The 15,760-nt window shown below is 43.1% G+C and overlaps 1 protein-coding gene and 1 long non-coding RNA gene across 10 annotated transcripts in view; one reads left to right on the top strand and one right to left on the bottom strand.

Moving 5' to 3' along the window:
• Mylk (myosin light chain kinase) overlaps window positions 1-15,760 on the top strand; it is a 244,422-nt gene that overhangs the window by 79,274 nt on the left and 149,388 nt on the right. The window lies entirely within an intron of this gene.
• LOC124101847 (uncharacterized) lies at window positions 3,057-10,740 on the bottom strand. The gene is made up of 3 exons (XR_006854716.2): window positions 10,559-10,740; window positions 6,168-6,390; window positions 3,057-3,792 (listed from the first exon to the last, which is right to left on the bottom strand). It is a non-coding gene; the product is annotated as an uncharacterized LOC124101847 (long non-coding RNA).

Genomic DNA, 15,760 nt, shown 5'->3' with positions numbered 1-15,760 from the left:
AACATTATGCTAAAAGAAAGAGATCAGCTATGAATTTATATTAAATAGTCAAAATTGGACTGTCTATCAAGATGGAACATAGATTAGCGATTGCCAGGGTCAAGGAGGAGAAAAGGATGGGGTGTGACTGCTAATAGATCCAGGGTTTCTTTTGGGGATGATGATACAGTTTTGAAATTAGAAGTGGTAGTTGCACATCTTTGCTGATATATTTATAAAATACTGAATTATACACATTAAAAATTAAAAATTAACACTTAAGAAGTGCCTTAGACAACAAAACTGATCTTGTCTCCACCCCAACCCTCTTGCCATATTGCTTCTGTTAGACAAGCTCCTTACTTGATTCAAACAAGCGTGGAGAAGACATGCTTAGGTTCCTTATATCTGATGGCAGCTTTGCTTCCATTGCTGCCTGTGAGTTGTGAAGGAGCCATGTCTTTGAATTATGCAATTTGGAAATAGCACAGAGTAAGCAGTGGCCCGGTGATCAGCGTGCCCAGGCTCTTATACCTTCTATGAATCTAAGGCTTCTTTATCTGAGAAAAAACACCTGGCCATTTCTGGCACCTGGGAGTGTGAGAAGAAAAACCTCCAATGACCTAAAGACCTCCCACTAGGACTCACCTCCCAAGTTCCTACCACCTCCCTGTAGTGTCACCAGCCAAAGACCATACATAGGCCTTTGGACAAACATTCAAGATCTAAACTGCGGCAATGTAAACTACAGTATTCTTAAGATACAGTATTCCCTATATGACTATTTTACTTGGCTTCATATTGATGAAGCCGAACAGGGATGTTCCTGTGCTGGTGTCTTCACAGTAAAGTGGTGTTGCCCTGGAGTGTCATGGCTTAGAGCAGGATCTGCTCATTTTAATAGACTGTGCTCCAAACATGGGTACCCACTGGGCCCAGTCCTTGGTTCTATTCCCATTTACAGCTGCCTCTTGACCTGCCCACAGTGCCCACCCTCCTCTGTGGGCACCCAGCCTGCTCCAGGTGTTCATTCTTTACTGTTCCCCATGTTCATTTCACACCATCACAAGACCTCAGCTCTCTGGAGACTGAACTCCTGCAGAATCTCTTACAAGTAAATAGATTTTTTTTTTAAAACGTGCCTTCAAAATTCAGCCCTGCCCTGGTGGTCCCACCACAGCGCAGGAGTCCTCTCCTCCTTCCACTGCTGCTGCCTAAGGACCTCTGCCAGTGTCCCTCTCCTCTCTTGAAAGGTGCCACACTTCCTGTGAGGGGGCCTAGGACTTTCCCCTCACTGAAAAACAGTGGCTACCAGAGATGTGAGCAAGTTGTGGAAGTTTGCTTCCCACCACCTCAGAGCTGGTGACTGCAAGTTGGGTCAAATTTATGCTTTTTTTTTTTTTTTTTTCCTGAAAATGCTAGAAACTATTGCCTACACTCCCTACATTTCCTTTTTATGCCTGTTTTTTGACAAAGGATTAAATGAGTCTCCTCTTCTGTCTTCTTCTTTCTGTCGGGAGGACTTGGATGACTATAGTGACATTCTAGCTGATCCTTGTGTTTACACATTTTTTTTAGATGCTCTAAACTCTGTGGTCTCAGTCCCCCACATCCTTTAGGACTTTCCCACTTTGTGGCAGACACTTTGGACAGCAGTTGCATAACCCATTACCAGTCTGTCTTGCCCCTGTCCTTTTCCATGCTAGAGGCCACTTGAGGAGCTTCCTTTGCAGCTGAATGGTGACCCAGTGACATGTTCAGGCTGAAGTCATCAAGGGAGCTTCTGGGAAAGCTTTTCCTTTTCTGATTAAAAAGAAGACGAAGAAAGACACCCCTGTGCTCTCATATTCCACCCTTGCCCTGCTTCCTGCCTTGAGTACCAAAGTAATGCCAAGTGCTCAGGCAGCCGTTTTAAAATCATGAGGCAACAAGCCAGCACACTAAGGATTGGATGAAGACAGGAGGATAGCAGTGGCGGGAGCATAAAGACCAGCACAAAGAAGAGACAAAACTCCTAAGGATCAAAGACTTTCCAGGGTACGATCTTTGGCTGTGATTATTCACTCAGGACATTTTACAAAGAGTATTCCTAAGTGATAAGCATCTAATGATATGTATGGGGAGATAGTATCCTCCTAAAGGATGGGAATAAATAGGGAAGGAGACACGACACAGGAGGAACTAAAAAACTCCTTCAGACCCTTACCAAATTACCCTTACCAATTAAGTACCCTCATTACTGACAGTAATGAGGGTACTTAGTCTGAGTTGAATGTGGTCCTGCAGTTGAAGCATTCTAGAAGAATTCATTCTTCCCTGGCTGTGGCCATTTGGCTTGACCCAGCAAGGCCTGGGATGAGGGAGAAGGAGGTCATCCCTAGGGCCAAGTGCTGAGCCGATGTTTTTACAGAGCAACTACTCTTTTATCAGGATCTACTGATTTGGCCTAAGCTGCCTCTTTTCGTCTCCTTCTTTCTTTCTTTGGCTCTGCCAGCCCAAAGCTCAAAAATATATTTTCAGAAATTCACAGAACTTTGGCTCCATTTCTCATTAGCACCACCATTTAGACCCAGGCAACTTGAGCCCCTGCCTTGAACCGGCATTCTGGAAATTCCTGTTCCTTCATCCAGCTCTGCCCTCTCCACAGGGAAGGGGATCTGCCAGTCCATTATTATGTGCACTAGAAGGAAACTATCCCCCAGGTGCTCAGCACCCAGGAGTATCTCTGAGCACACTGACAGGCCTGTGTTCCTCTGGGAGGACCTCCACTGTCAAGATGTAAGGAGGGTGGGAAGATAAGTGCCCAGGGCTGAACCACTGCACCACTGCCCATTAGCAGCTGGGGCTTCCTTGCACACATACCAGGGCCCCCCAGTGTCATGGGTGGATGAGTCGCCTCGGATTGTTCTGCAAAGTGCTGAAATGACTAGAGATTTCTTCCCTGGAATTTATTCTTATTAAAAAAAAAAAAAAAAAAAAAAGCAAATGTGGCCACAGGACTTTCTGGCCTGCAGCACTGGCTGTGCTGCAGATCTGAGGAGCTAATACTTCCGTGCAGCTTGAGAAGTGCAGCCCAAATCAGGTTTCAGCCCAAATCAGGTTTCAGGCCAGACTGCTGGCCTCCGTGTCTGCTGAGGTGGGCTTCATGACTAAAGGTTAAGTCTGGCCTGCTCGCAGCATGTGTATTTTTAAGCTGAAGAGGTGGGGAAAGAAAACACGCGAAAACCTGACCCATAGAAGCAGGAATGATTTTTCATTTCCCATTTTAACCAGTAGTGGTGTTCTCCCAGGGCCTTCTTCACAGCTCACTTCCAACTCAGAAGTGCTGACTGTTGCCCTTAGTGCCCTGAGAAATTCAGAGGAAGTTCCTGGCCTGCTTTCTGTCCTCAGGAGTCTTCATGATGTGTTTCTGGAGAAGAACATGTGCGTATAAAACAGCAGGATATGACTGTGTGATTAGATGCTTGAATACGTTCAATCAACAATTTTTTATTATAGGAATTGAGAGGTGATTAAGTTGAGGCTTGGAGAGGCTTGAGAACTGGTTTCTGACTTCTGCGCTCCCCATTTATCCTTCCTGCTGTTACTTAAGTGATGTGGGTCTGACTGAGCCATGTCCCTGCTTCCTGTCCTTGACCTTGAGTAGCTCCCCATTGCATAAAGTTCTTCAGCAGTGCTTCAGAGTCCTCCTAGGACCGGCCCATAGCTTGCCAGCATTTGCCTATTTCCTCCCCTCTTCCATCCGGCAGAGCTGAGCTCTGGTCCCCTCTCCGGCCAGTGTGTATGCAATACGGGTTCTGTGATTTGAATCCCCTGGGGAAAGAGAGGGTAAACAAGGAAAATATTTTATCTTCTTAATGGATTGGGGTTAGGAATAGGACAGAGTATGCTAGGAAGGGAACTAGCATTGTTGATGGCTTACTGGGACTAGGCATGTCACCCTGATCATCATGTCCTCACAACTAGGTAGCTTTTATTCCCACTTTTTGCAAAGGAAGGACTTGGGGGTCATGGAAGCTCAGGGATTACAGAACCTGGTACCAGGGTCACACCAGGAAGTGATGAGCCAGTTCTTTTGGATCCAAATCTTGCATTCCCTGCACCATATGAGGTCACCCTTTCTTGTGTCTCATTGTTCCTCAAATTCCATGACTCTTTCTTATTCATCTTTGTGCCTGCCTCAGACAGGTGTTCAAGAGATGTTTGATTTCCTGAGGAGAACCAAGGTAACATAATGTCTAAGATTCTATCCATGACCAGTCAAGTCCCCAGGGACTTGGCCTGATTTTTTTTTATTTTTATTTTTTATTTATGGTGGTAGTTGTTTATTTTTTTATTTGTTCTAATTAGTTATACATGACAACAGAATGCATTTCAATTCATTACACAGATGGAGCACCACTTTTCATTTCTATGATTGTATACAATGTAGAGTCACACCATCTGTGTAATCATACACATACCTAGGGTAATGATGTCTATTTCACATCTTTCCTATCCCCATGCCCCCTCCTTTCCCTTTGCCCAATCCAAAGTTCCTTCATTCTTCCCATTCCCCTGCAATTATGCATCAGCCCTTTTGACACTCATCCCTTCACCATCAATCTCTCCCCTGCCCCCACATCCCTGCCCTTCTGCTCCCTTCCTTTCCTCAGTGTCAAAATGCTCTCTTCCATTCTTTTTTGGTGTGTGTGTGTAGGGGGCTACTGGGAATTGAACCACATCCCCAGCCCTATTTTGTATTTTGTATTTTATTTAGAGATAGGGTCTCACTGAGTTGCTTAGTGCCTTGCCATTGCTGAAGCTGGCATTAAACTCGTGATCCTCCTGCCTCAGCCTCCCAAGCCACTGAAATTACAGGGATGCGCCACCACGCCTGGCTTTCCACTCTTTTCTTTTCTAACCCCAGGATTGAATCCAGGGCCTTGTACTTACTAGGAAAGTGCTCTACCACTGAGCTATATCCCAAGCTCTTTTTAGTTTTTGTTTTGAGGAACTTGTAATCTTCCTGCCTCAGCCTCCCAAGTAGCCGGGATTACAGGTGTGTGTACACACCACTTCACCTGTCTCCTCTCCATTTTATTGATTTAAATTCTATTTCCCCTTGAGTATGTTTGGTTATTAAAAACATTTTACTAGAGTTCAGAAGAGCCATGGTTATAAGATGTGGATATTCCCAATAATCACATAAGGTCAGTCATGAGTAATAGCCACAGGGAAGAGTGGACTGCTTTGGCCTTTGAATGTACCACTCACTAATTAACTCTGTGCCTATAACTTTGTTATGAAGAGAAAGTAATTTAAATGTTAAACTATTTTTAAAATAAAATTTAAATGTTCTTTCCCTTGATCCTTAACTTCCACTCTCCAGAGGTAGCTACTGTCTCAACAATTTAGGCATCCTTCTGAAAATGTTCTATGTAAATATGAGCATATATCTGAATATTCTTTTATACACAAATAAGCCCATGTGCATATGCTGACCCACAACTGGCTCATTTTACCCCACATCATCTGGCATTCTTTTTTTAATTTTTTTTTTTTAGTTGTAGATGAACACAATACCTATATTTTATTTATTTATTTATCTATGGTGCTGAGGATGGAACCCAGTGTCTCACACGTGCTAGGCGAGCACTCTACCAGTGAGCCCCAGCCCCAGCCCCAGCCCTCACCTGGCATTCTTTTTTCACATTAGCATGGAGCTGTAATGCTGAACTTTTTATCCCTTGGTTGCACCCTCTGAGTTTCTATGACACTTCTATATATGATTCAGTTTTACTTTTTATCAATTTATAATTTATTAGTGTTTATTATCTTTTGCTTCCTAGATGAGTGAGTTATTCAAGGTCTAGAGCTGCACTGTGGAATAGGAGAGCCACAAGCCATGGGTGGCTTTTTAAATTTAATTTAGGATTAGTAAAAATAAAGTAAAATTGAAAATGCATTCCCTCAACCACACTAGCCACATTGTAAGTGCTCAATAGCTACAAAATGCTGATATTAGACAACTCATTATTGAACATGTCCATCATCACAAAAAAAATCTTATTGGACAGGGCCAATTTAGAGCATTCTTTTATACTTAATTCAGTTCTTCGGTATTGGTTGTGACCCAATAGAAGATACATTGAAAATAGTTGTTCTAGTCACAATAAAAACATGACATTAAAGTTTTAAAAATTTACCCAGGGTATAAGCTTATCCAGAGAACAGTGTCATCTCTTGATGAGAGAAACGTTGCTGGCCTCGGCATCCCAGCAAACTTGCATGTGCTCCCAGATTGTCATTCTAGGTGGCTGGTGTAAGCTACTTGGGCGTCATAGAGCTCCTGAAGCACCAGAAGGGGCAATGGCAGAACAAGTTTTGCTGAAACTTTGCAGTTGCCAGCAGCTGGTGGCCACTTCAGGCCTAGAGGGTGGACAGAACAGACTTAGTAATTTTCCTTCCTGCCACATATGCAATTGAAATAAAGAAATTCAAAAGAGTGAATTCAAAGTGGCACTATAAGCAGGAGAAGAGGGCATTTGTGGATGAGGTTTCAGCAGAAGTGAGAGCCTTTAATTTGACATTAAAGGGTTTGAAGATTAGGAGTGGACTTTGGAGAAGAAATCAGGGTGAATAAAAGAAGAATTATTTACTAACCATCTATTTGGAGAAAATTGAAGCTTATAATGTAGATATTAGTCAATAGCTCAGAAAAATAAAATCATTTCACTTTTCCATGAGGTGTAAATGAATTGGATGTGCTCTCTACTTGTGCTATGGCCCCTCTAAGCGCAACCTGCCCAGAGACATGTCCCACATGGAACTTGTAGTCAGCCCCTTACTCAGGGAGACAGGACTACATCTAAGTAGCAGAAAATCCATCAGGGCTGTTCACATTTGAAAACTAGTCCTGTAGTCCTTCTTTATTGTGGGTGGTTAATTCATGGCCATCAGACATTTGAGGCAAACATGTACATCATAAAATATTGCTATCAAGAACATCATTCTCTTTTTAAAATCAACCCATAGATACAGATAAAAAGTATTAATTGTAGTTACAGAAGAGAAAATAATTCCATAAGCTTTGGCAAGCCAGAAGTAGTGGTGAATGGTAGAGACAGGAAAAATAGAGGAGGAGCCAAGCATGGGGATGCTGGTATCCTTCCTCGATTTACATGATGGAGAATGAAAAGGTACCACCTAAAATGCAAGGATTAAATAACAGAGGTTTAAGTCTATGTCTTAAGGCAAAAAACGGTCAAATCTTGGGCCACATTTGACACAGAGATCTTTTGTGTTTGTCCAGTGACTTTCTCAAAAAGTTTGAGTCAAGATTTACTAATGGGAAAATGTATGTATGATTCATTTATAAGTGGCTTTTCTTTAAAAGAAAGAAAGAGGGGCTGGGATTGTGGCTCAGTGGTAGAGCTCTTGCCTAGCATGTGTGAGGCAGTGGGTTTGATCCTCAGCACCACATATAAATAAATAAATAAATAAATAAATAAATAAATAAATAAATAAATTTTTAAAAAGTGCTTATCTACAATTTAAAAAAAAATATTTAAAAGAAGAAAGAAGGGGAGAAAGGAAGAGAGAGAACTGGCACCATTCCTACATGGCCACACTTGCTTAGTGGATGCCATCTGCTATGTCTAAGCAAGGCTTTTCCAGTTGCTCTGATCCCCACCATTCCCATCCATCTCCCAACACTAAGGCCATTGTCTGTTGCCAGCTATGACTTAACCATTCCTCTTCCCTTCTGTATTCATAGTAGGACAGCAGAAGATGGGCAGGATCAACATCAAGCCATTCCTTGTGCGGGCTCACTTTCCATGCTTGGGTTTCCTGCTCAGGCTCTTAAGTTTGTGATCTTGCTATAAATGTCCAAAAAGAGATCTAAAAATCAAGACAGGACTGGCAAGAGGGAGGTAGCATTGGTCAGAGAAGCTCTTCATCATTCATACTAGAAGTCCACTCTGTGTTGTTTCAATTCTTACACTAAGAAATAGACACCTGGAATTTGAAAGTAGAATGGTGTTCACCACAGTGGGGCTGTAGGAGTCAGGTGAAGTTGCCTTTGCTGGAAATGCCAATTATTGGTTACAAGGACAACAAACTTGGTACACTGATAGGGCCTGTATGCTACTATTATTTTAACTGTTTCCAATGATCTCCACTGTCTTCCTTGAAATGGAAACAAAGTTGAATGGCAAAAAAGCGTTAAGAGATGAAGAACCCAGATTAGGGTTTTCCTGCTCAGTGACCTCCCTCTAGACCACCAGCCCAGCACTCCTGGACCTTCCTCTCCAGGAGTGCTGGGCTGGCATGGTCTAGAGGAAGGTCACTGAGGGCTGGCACATTCATCCCCATTCATGCAATTTCTGCAGAACTCAGAATGTTCAAATTACTTAGTGTATGCAACTCCCTTCCAAATTCAAAGTTAATGATAAAGTCGCTACTTTTGTTTAAAAAAAAAAAATGACCCTGAGCTAAGTTTCCTCTGTGTTCTGGATGCTGGAATACAAAGAAAAAACAAACATGCACACCATGTTCAGTGATTTTGCAACTAATAAATTGTGGATTTTGGTAACAAAATTATTTTTTTTCTCCTGAGTTCTTTTCCAGCTCTTCCGTCCTATTGTATTCTCTTGCATTGTCACATTGTAGGAGAGTTATACCCTGCACTCTACAATTTAGAATCTAATTAGATGACTGAGAAAATGTGCTGTGGAAAGAACCCTGGACTGGGGTTCTGGTTGTACCTGGTTGCTTTAAACCTTTCCAACAAACTCCTGTGAACCCTGTCAGTTCTTTCTTTTACGGTTATGGTTTAGATGATCCTTAATGTCCTTTGAGATCTGAAATTCTGTGACTTATATTTTCTAGTGTGTGATCTCTATTTCACAGGTCTTATTTTTTAAAAAGAGCACTTCAGTGCCAGCTCCTGGTGCCCAGTAGGTGCCCAGTAAAGAGATATTATTTTTATTCAGTGTACAAATTTTCTAAGTATTAATCTCTTACCTCACTAATGTTCTGCATTTGTTACTGATAGATTTTGAGTGGATTTGATTCATTCAACTGAAGTTTGCTGAACATTTTACTAGGAGCTAGACAGTTGTCTAGAACCGGGCATGTTTGAGGAGGGCTGGACCATCATTTGGAAGGATTGTGGTATTTGCTATCTGCGCATCAGATTCGGAGCTGAACCAAATAATCTTGACAGTTGTTTCCATCTTTAATATTTTATTATCTTGTTCAGACCCCATTTGTATCTTGGCTGTAGAGTTTTCTTTATAGTTTGTCCTGATCATCTTTTTTTAAAAAAAAAAAATATTTCTTTTAGTGTAGTTGGACACAATATCTTTATTTTATTTTTATGTGGTGCTGAGGATCGAACTCAGGGCCCCACACATGCAAGGCTAGCGCTCTACTGCTGGGCAGCCACAACCACAGCCCTGATCATCTTATTTTTAATAATGTACTGCACATTTGTGTAGCATTTTATAGTGTATGAAGCCTTTCTAGGTCAAGAGTAGCCAGAGCTTATTACCTCTCTCCCAGTCCTCAGCACTTAAGAAAAGACATACAGGTAGAATGAAGTCAAACAGATGCAGGGAAGGCCAGGGGCTATCAGGGCACAGTGATCCCCAGGAAAACTCAATGAGGAATGAGGCAGAGTCTAAGCACCTTTGCTTAATTAAATCTGACTGTGGACCTGCAGGCCAACGTGTCAAAGACTTGCTGGCTTTGTGTCTCTGGGCATTCCTCGCTCTCCTCCTTCCAGGCTTCTCTATGTGAGGTTCTTCCCAGCGAGCTGCCCTCCTGAGCTTTTGAGCCCGGGCTCTCTGGCTGGCATTCAGCTTTTTCTATGGTGTGGGATGTATTCCCTGAACCTGCCCTCATCCAAACTGCCCTGCGCTGAGCCCCTGTGGCCTGAGCAGATCCTGGGATTTGCCTGGTAGAGTTCTGTCATCCTTTCTAACTGGAGTCTGTACCCAAGTCTATCAGAGTGTTGCCCAGCCACTTCCAAATGTCACCTCTAGCAGGGAGCCAGTCTTCCTTGGGGATCACACTGGGTGTTTCTTGTACTGTAACTTTTATTGTATGTTCTGGTTATTTAGGTGCTGGTCACTTAGAAAGGGGGCTCTTTGAGGCTATTTCTTACTCATCTTTAGTTTCTTCACAACCTCTGGGATGGAGCTCTGGCTATGACAAATATTCAGTAAAGTTTGATTAGGTCATCACTGAGCAAGGATCATTTTGAATATATTAGCACATTCAACCAGCCTGATGACCAAAATGCCATCTTTTGCAACCTCTTTGGTCAGCAGTGTGTTGGTTACCATAGGGAGATGGCTGCTCTTAGGAATGCCAGCGTGATCCTAAAGGAGAGCAAGGCTGCTGGTTATGCACCTGAATCTCTGCTGCACTCTGCCCTATGGACTTTAGTTTTCTTCAACTATAAAAATGAGGAGATCAGACTTGCTGACTTTCATGCCCTTTCCTGCTCTGATGTTCCATGATTTCATAAGAATAAAAATGTAAACAAGATTTTGGAAAAGAGTCCTAGTGGTTCTATTAGTATACTCACCAGCTGACCCCTAGTGCTATGTGACAGTTGTAATGCCAGGAGACTCGCTTGAGAGGGTAGTTGATTCTCTTTAGTAACTGCTAGCTGTATGCAGGTTATTTGCTACCCCTGGAATAAAAAGATGACAGAGAACTAAGACAATGTTCCTATATTCAGGGAGTTCACATCCTGGTTGCTGAGGCTCTAGAGCCACACATCTGACACTGATTCACACATACATCGGCCGTGAGTGCTGAATGCTATGTGGGAAGGTAGGAGGGATGCTCGGACACCCCAGTCAGTCCTGATGGCCCTTCAAGTCCAATCACTGTCCCCTGCCTCTGCTTCAGAACTTTCTGAAATGAAGGGTGATAGGGGCAGGCAGTGATTGGTGAATAGATACCTGTGTCCTGGCAGCTGGCTGAGAAAAGGTGAGCACGAGGAATACACTCACTGGTTTGTCTCTCATGCTGAGTCCCCAGGCAGCTCCTCCATGAGATGCAGGTCCCTCTTACTCAGAAACCCCAGAAGGTCTGGGGGCAGGACATAGCAGCAGGGCAGCGTGGGACGTGCTGAGAGCTGGAGTTTAGGTGACTGGTATAGCAGGGCAGCGTCCCAAGCCTGGGAGGGAGCTGTCTGTGAAGTGTGAAGGATTTGGCTGCACCCAGCCCCCAAACCCTGGGAAGCCTGACAGGGGAGTGAAAAATGAGCCTGAAAGAATTGGAGCCAGGAAAGCAAGGAAAATCGAATCAAATCTGGATCCTGATTTAAAAGGCATTAGGCTGAGGAGAGCCAGGCACCTGGACATACTTTCCGCAGCCTGTCACACTGGCTTGCATCATCGCAGCAGTGAGGGGACGAGGAGCCCATGGAGACTGATTCCCCTGGCGGTAGCCCCCCACAGCCAGGCTGCTTAGCCCAGGCACCACTCTCAAAGGCCCTACCCTTGGGCCAGAGAATGGGGGAGACCTGCCCCTGCTAAGTCCAGAAAGGAGAGGGAGGGACTGTTTCTGGAAGAGTGTAGCATCAGTCAGTCCCCACATATATAATGAATATATCAGCCCCTGATTAAGAAATTATCTGGAGAAGGCCTACTTTGTACTAAAATCAAATCAGTCTCTAAGCCCACCCTTCATTTAGAGTTTGGGTTGAAATTCTGGACACCTTTGTGCCTGAGTCATTAAATGGAAGTACTTTGTAGCGAGTGTTTCTCCAAGTGGGGTCCATCAGAATCTGCTGGGCACCCAGACTCTCTGAGGTGAGACCAAGGAACCTGCATTTGAACACACCATCCCAAGGCAGGTTATTCTATAAGCCCCTAAAGTAAGAGCTGTTGGTCTTTAGAGATGGAAGCAAAAATTATACTGCAGGTTTCAGCTGCCGGTGGAGGAGGACATGGGAAGTGGTTGAGCAATGGAGGAAGGGTGGCTGGATTTGTGTATCTTGTCTAACTTTACTTCTGACAATGGTGTGCCTGACGATCTTGTGTCAGGGGTTCTCTGTGGGTTATGGGTTCTTAAGATCAATGATCCTCAGCCTTTTATTTTTCATTACCATCCTCCTAAGAAAAATTTAATTCCTTCTATATACTCTCTGCTTATGTACGGTAGAATACATCTATATGTGCTTTATACCTAAAAGGAGATTTTTTTTAACATTGCAAGAAGGTATTTTTATTTTTTTTATTTTAAATTGTTACATATGACAGCAGAATGCATTACAATTCATACTACACATATAGAGCACAATTTTTCATATCTCTGGTTGTACACAAAGTAGACTCACACCATTTGTGTCTTCATACATGTACTTAGGGTAATGATGTCTATCTCATTCCACCGTCTTTCCTACCCCCATGTTCCTTCCCTTCCCCTCCCTTGCTCTCCCAGAACCAATTTTTATCCCCTAAGGCGTGGTATTACCTGCTTTAGGAATGCATCATATAGGTGGATTTTTATAATGCTTAGATCTCCTACTGAAGTGAAGGTGAGGAACCAAAAAAGAGCAGAGAGAAAGTATGGACAGGAAATAATAAACCTGGGAAAGCACAGCATACAGAAATGAGTGTTGAACAATCTTGAATAGTGGCTAAAGATGGCTACAAATTTGACTGTAAGGTTCTTAGAAATAAACCCATTTGCTGGGAAGTTGCAATCATAAGACCAAATTGGAAGGGACTCTGGAGATGTGTGTATATTACCTATGCCTAAATAAGGGAACTATCTGGATTTTAAAGGCAGTGAGAGATGCTGTTTGGACAAAATGGTGAGGACCTGGCTCTGTCTCTGCCCCACCATCCTCTCCTCTCCTGAGCTCAGGTCAGGGCTGGAATGTGGTTAAATACCTCCGGGAGACCCAGTTCACCTTGACCTCTTTTTCAGAAAGCAGTGGCCTGCTCTGTGCTTGTAAACAAGTGCTTGCCAGAGCTCAGCTGATCATAAAACATCAGAGTGGAAAACCAAGCACCTCTGTGCAGCAGGGCGATGGAAAGAGTAGAAAGAACACAGACTTTGCAGCCAGGAGGTCTGGGTCTGGTCTTCTGGTTACTTCTCTGAGACCCATCAGAAAGACTTGATATTTAATTCACTACTATCTTTCACTGACTGTGACCTCAGGTAATCTGCCTAGCTGCTAAGTTGTTCTTTTGTCTATAAAGCGGGGATAATACTACCTATATTATGGCATGTTTTAAATAAAATATTTCTGCTGCAAATGTAGTAAGTGCTTAGTAGCTTTAGCCATAACTAAAATCATTCATAGTATTTTGCATCCTGCTTTTACCCAACACTCTGTCAATGTCATTTTAATGGTTAATATTCCATTAAATTTGATATGCTACCATTTACTGAATCATTTTTCTGTTGGCAGTTTATTAAGGAGGTTTCCAATATTTCCTTTTATTAATTAAAATCGGATGGATGTCTTTATTGTGAAGCTTTTAATTCTATATTTAATATAATTCCCTGGGGATCGATTAGATGGCAGTAGAGAGATTAATGGAACAAAAGATTTGAAAATTTTTCAGTTCAAGTGCTTTCCAAAGGGTAGTCCTCAGCTTGTACTACTGTCGGAAAGGGATGAGACACAGCACCAATTAACATGGCCCATCTACTCCCTGGTCTGTGAGATTCCAACTCACTCCCGTCAGTTTGGGGCACTTCTCTCTACTGCCTCTTTAGCCCCAGCTCTTCCCTGGATCTGCCAACCTGCTCTCTGAGCTGAGATACTTGTCCTAGACTTAAGTCTGCATCTGCCCTCCAACTTGGCCTCCTCATTGTGGTACCCAAGGGGCACCAGCAGGGTCTGCAAGTACCCAGCAATCAGAAGGGTAAAGTCAGGAAGCCAGGGAGTCCACTCCAAGCTGGAGACCCACAGTGAGGTCTGCTGAGGTGGCAGGGAAGCTGGGAAGCAGCGAGTCGACTTGGGGGGGTCAGACTTCTTTGTTCTGTTGGTCAGAAAGTTCCAGATAGCCCACGAATCAAGATGCTGAACTACCTAACAAAATACCTGATACACAGTAGGTGATTTAAAAAAATTAAAACCCAAGGCTGGCCAGGGGGACAACACCAGAGGCATAAGGAGAGCTTTGAATGAGGTCAGCCATCTTCTTCTTGAAGTTCATTGACTTTGACCTACCCAGGATGGGGTAGACCTCTTAGTTTCAAGTGCAGAGATTTCCCCAGCCACATAGGGTCAAGTATTGAACCGCTCAGTAGTCTTCCTCTTTTTCTCTTTCCTTCGCCACATATCATAGCACTGGCCCACATTTTTATTAATTTTAATCTTTCCATTGGAATCATTTTCTTATTCAGAGTTTGTCAATTTGCCTCACTGGGCTGCAGACTAGGAGCCTTTGGGATAGATACTAACTGTCTCCCCTAGTAGAGAGGGAGCATCCCAAGGCAGGTGCCACACCTGTTCTCCTGACTCTGAAATAGGTGTGCAAGAAATACAGTTGGCCCTCCTTGACTACAGGTTCTGCATCTGTGGATTCAACCAACTGCAGATTGAAACTATTCAGGGAAAAAAAAAAAAGCGTCTGCACTGAACAGACTTTCCTTTCCCATTTTTATTCACTAAACATAGTATAATGACATTTGCACAGGTATTATAAGTAAGCTAGAGATGATATACTGCTGTTTTATGTAAGGGACTTGAATATCTACAGAGTTTGGTATCTCTGGGAGGTCTTGGAACCAATCCTCCATGGATATTGAGGGATACCTCTACTGGGTAAGATTCTAAGAGATATGAAACACTGAAAGCTCAGTTATTGCTCACTGAGTGTTGATACAGCCTGACTGAGGTGCAAAATGTCCATGCATGCCTATGCCTTCACTGAACTTATATTTGTTTTCTTGGGCTGACCATGTTGAATCTGCCTTCTCCATCTCCCTCATTATAGTAGTGTCTCTGGTGGGTGGAGACCAGTCCTTAACCATCTTTGTATCCCCAATGTCTAACACAGTAACTGAGGAGGATGTTCTAGAAGCCTTCATCCACTAGATGAATCAACACTGGTTAGTGAACCAGACCCTATATTCTATGATTAGTGTCTAAAATACTATAAAATGTGCAATAAAAACCAGGCAAGAAAGTTCAGAAGAACTCACGGAGAAGGTGCCCTCATCCTTAGGCCTTTGTAAAGTCATTCATTTATTCAATAACAAAATAAAGGTGCAGTGCTTAATAGTGTAATTGAAGAGTGAACCCTGGGGAGCTATGGTGAAATATTTTGCCAAAAGACTAGGATGTCTTTTGGTGTATTTTTTGATACTTGGAGCTTCCTTGCCTTTAATCCTATCTGACTCCCCTCAAACATGGTGGACTGTAGTGGAGAGCCTGAAATTTTGGGACTTGTGCAAATTGCTTACCTTCTTTGAACTTCATTTTCTTCCACTATGAAATTAGTGTAGTAATGCTGACCTTACAGCACCATTGGGAGGATTAACTGAAATGATGTGCATAATGCAGCTTTTATGTCTGGAGGCCAGACCTCCTTTCTCTGCATCCTTGCGTGGCAGAAGGAGGAGTGGCCTCACCTCTGGAGGCCTGTCTTATGGTCTCTACTGACTCTATGAAAGCCCATAACCCCAGCCTGACCTGCTGGTGGGTTGCTTAGGAGGAGGGCTGAGAAGTGACAGGGAAAACATTTCTTGTGCAGTTCATGAGTTAAGAGAATATTACTTAATTGTGGGTTTGATGGAAAACATTATGTGAGGT

The sequence above is a fragment of the Marmota monax genome, unplaced genomic scaffold, assembly GCF_021218885.2.
Source record: "Marmota monax isolate L192 unplaced genomic scaffold, Marmota_monax_Labrador192_F-V1.1 WCK01_AAM20220418_F8-fsc00052, whole genome shotgun sequence".
Lineage (NCBI taxonomy): Eukaryota > Metazoa > Chordata > Mammalia > Rodentia > Sciuridae > Marmota > Marmota monax.
This window is presented reverse-complemented; position numbering and strand designations above follow the sequence as displayed.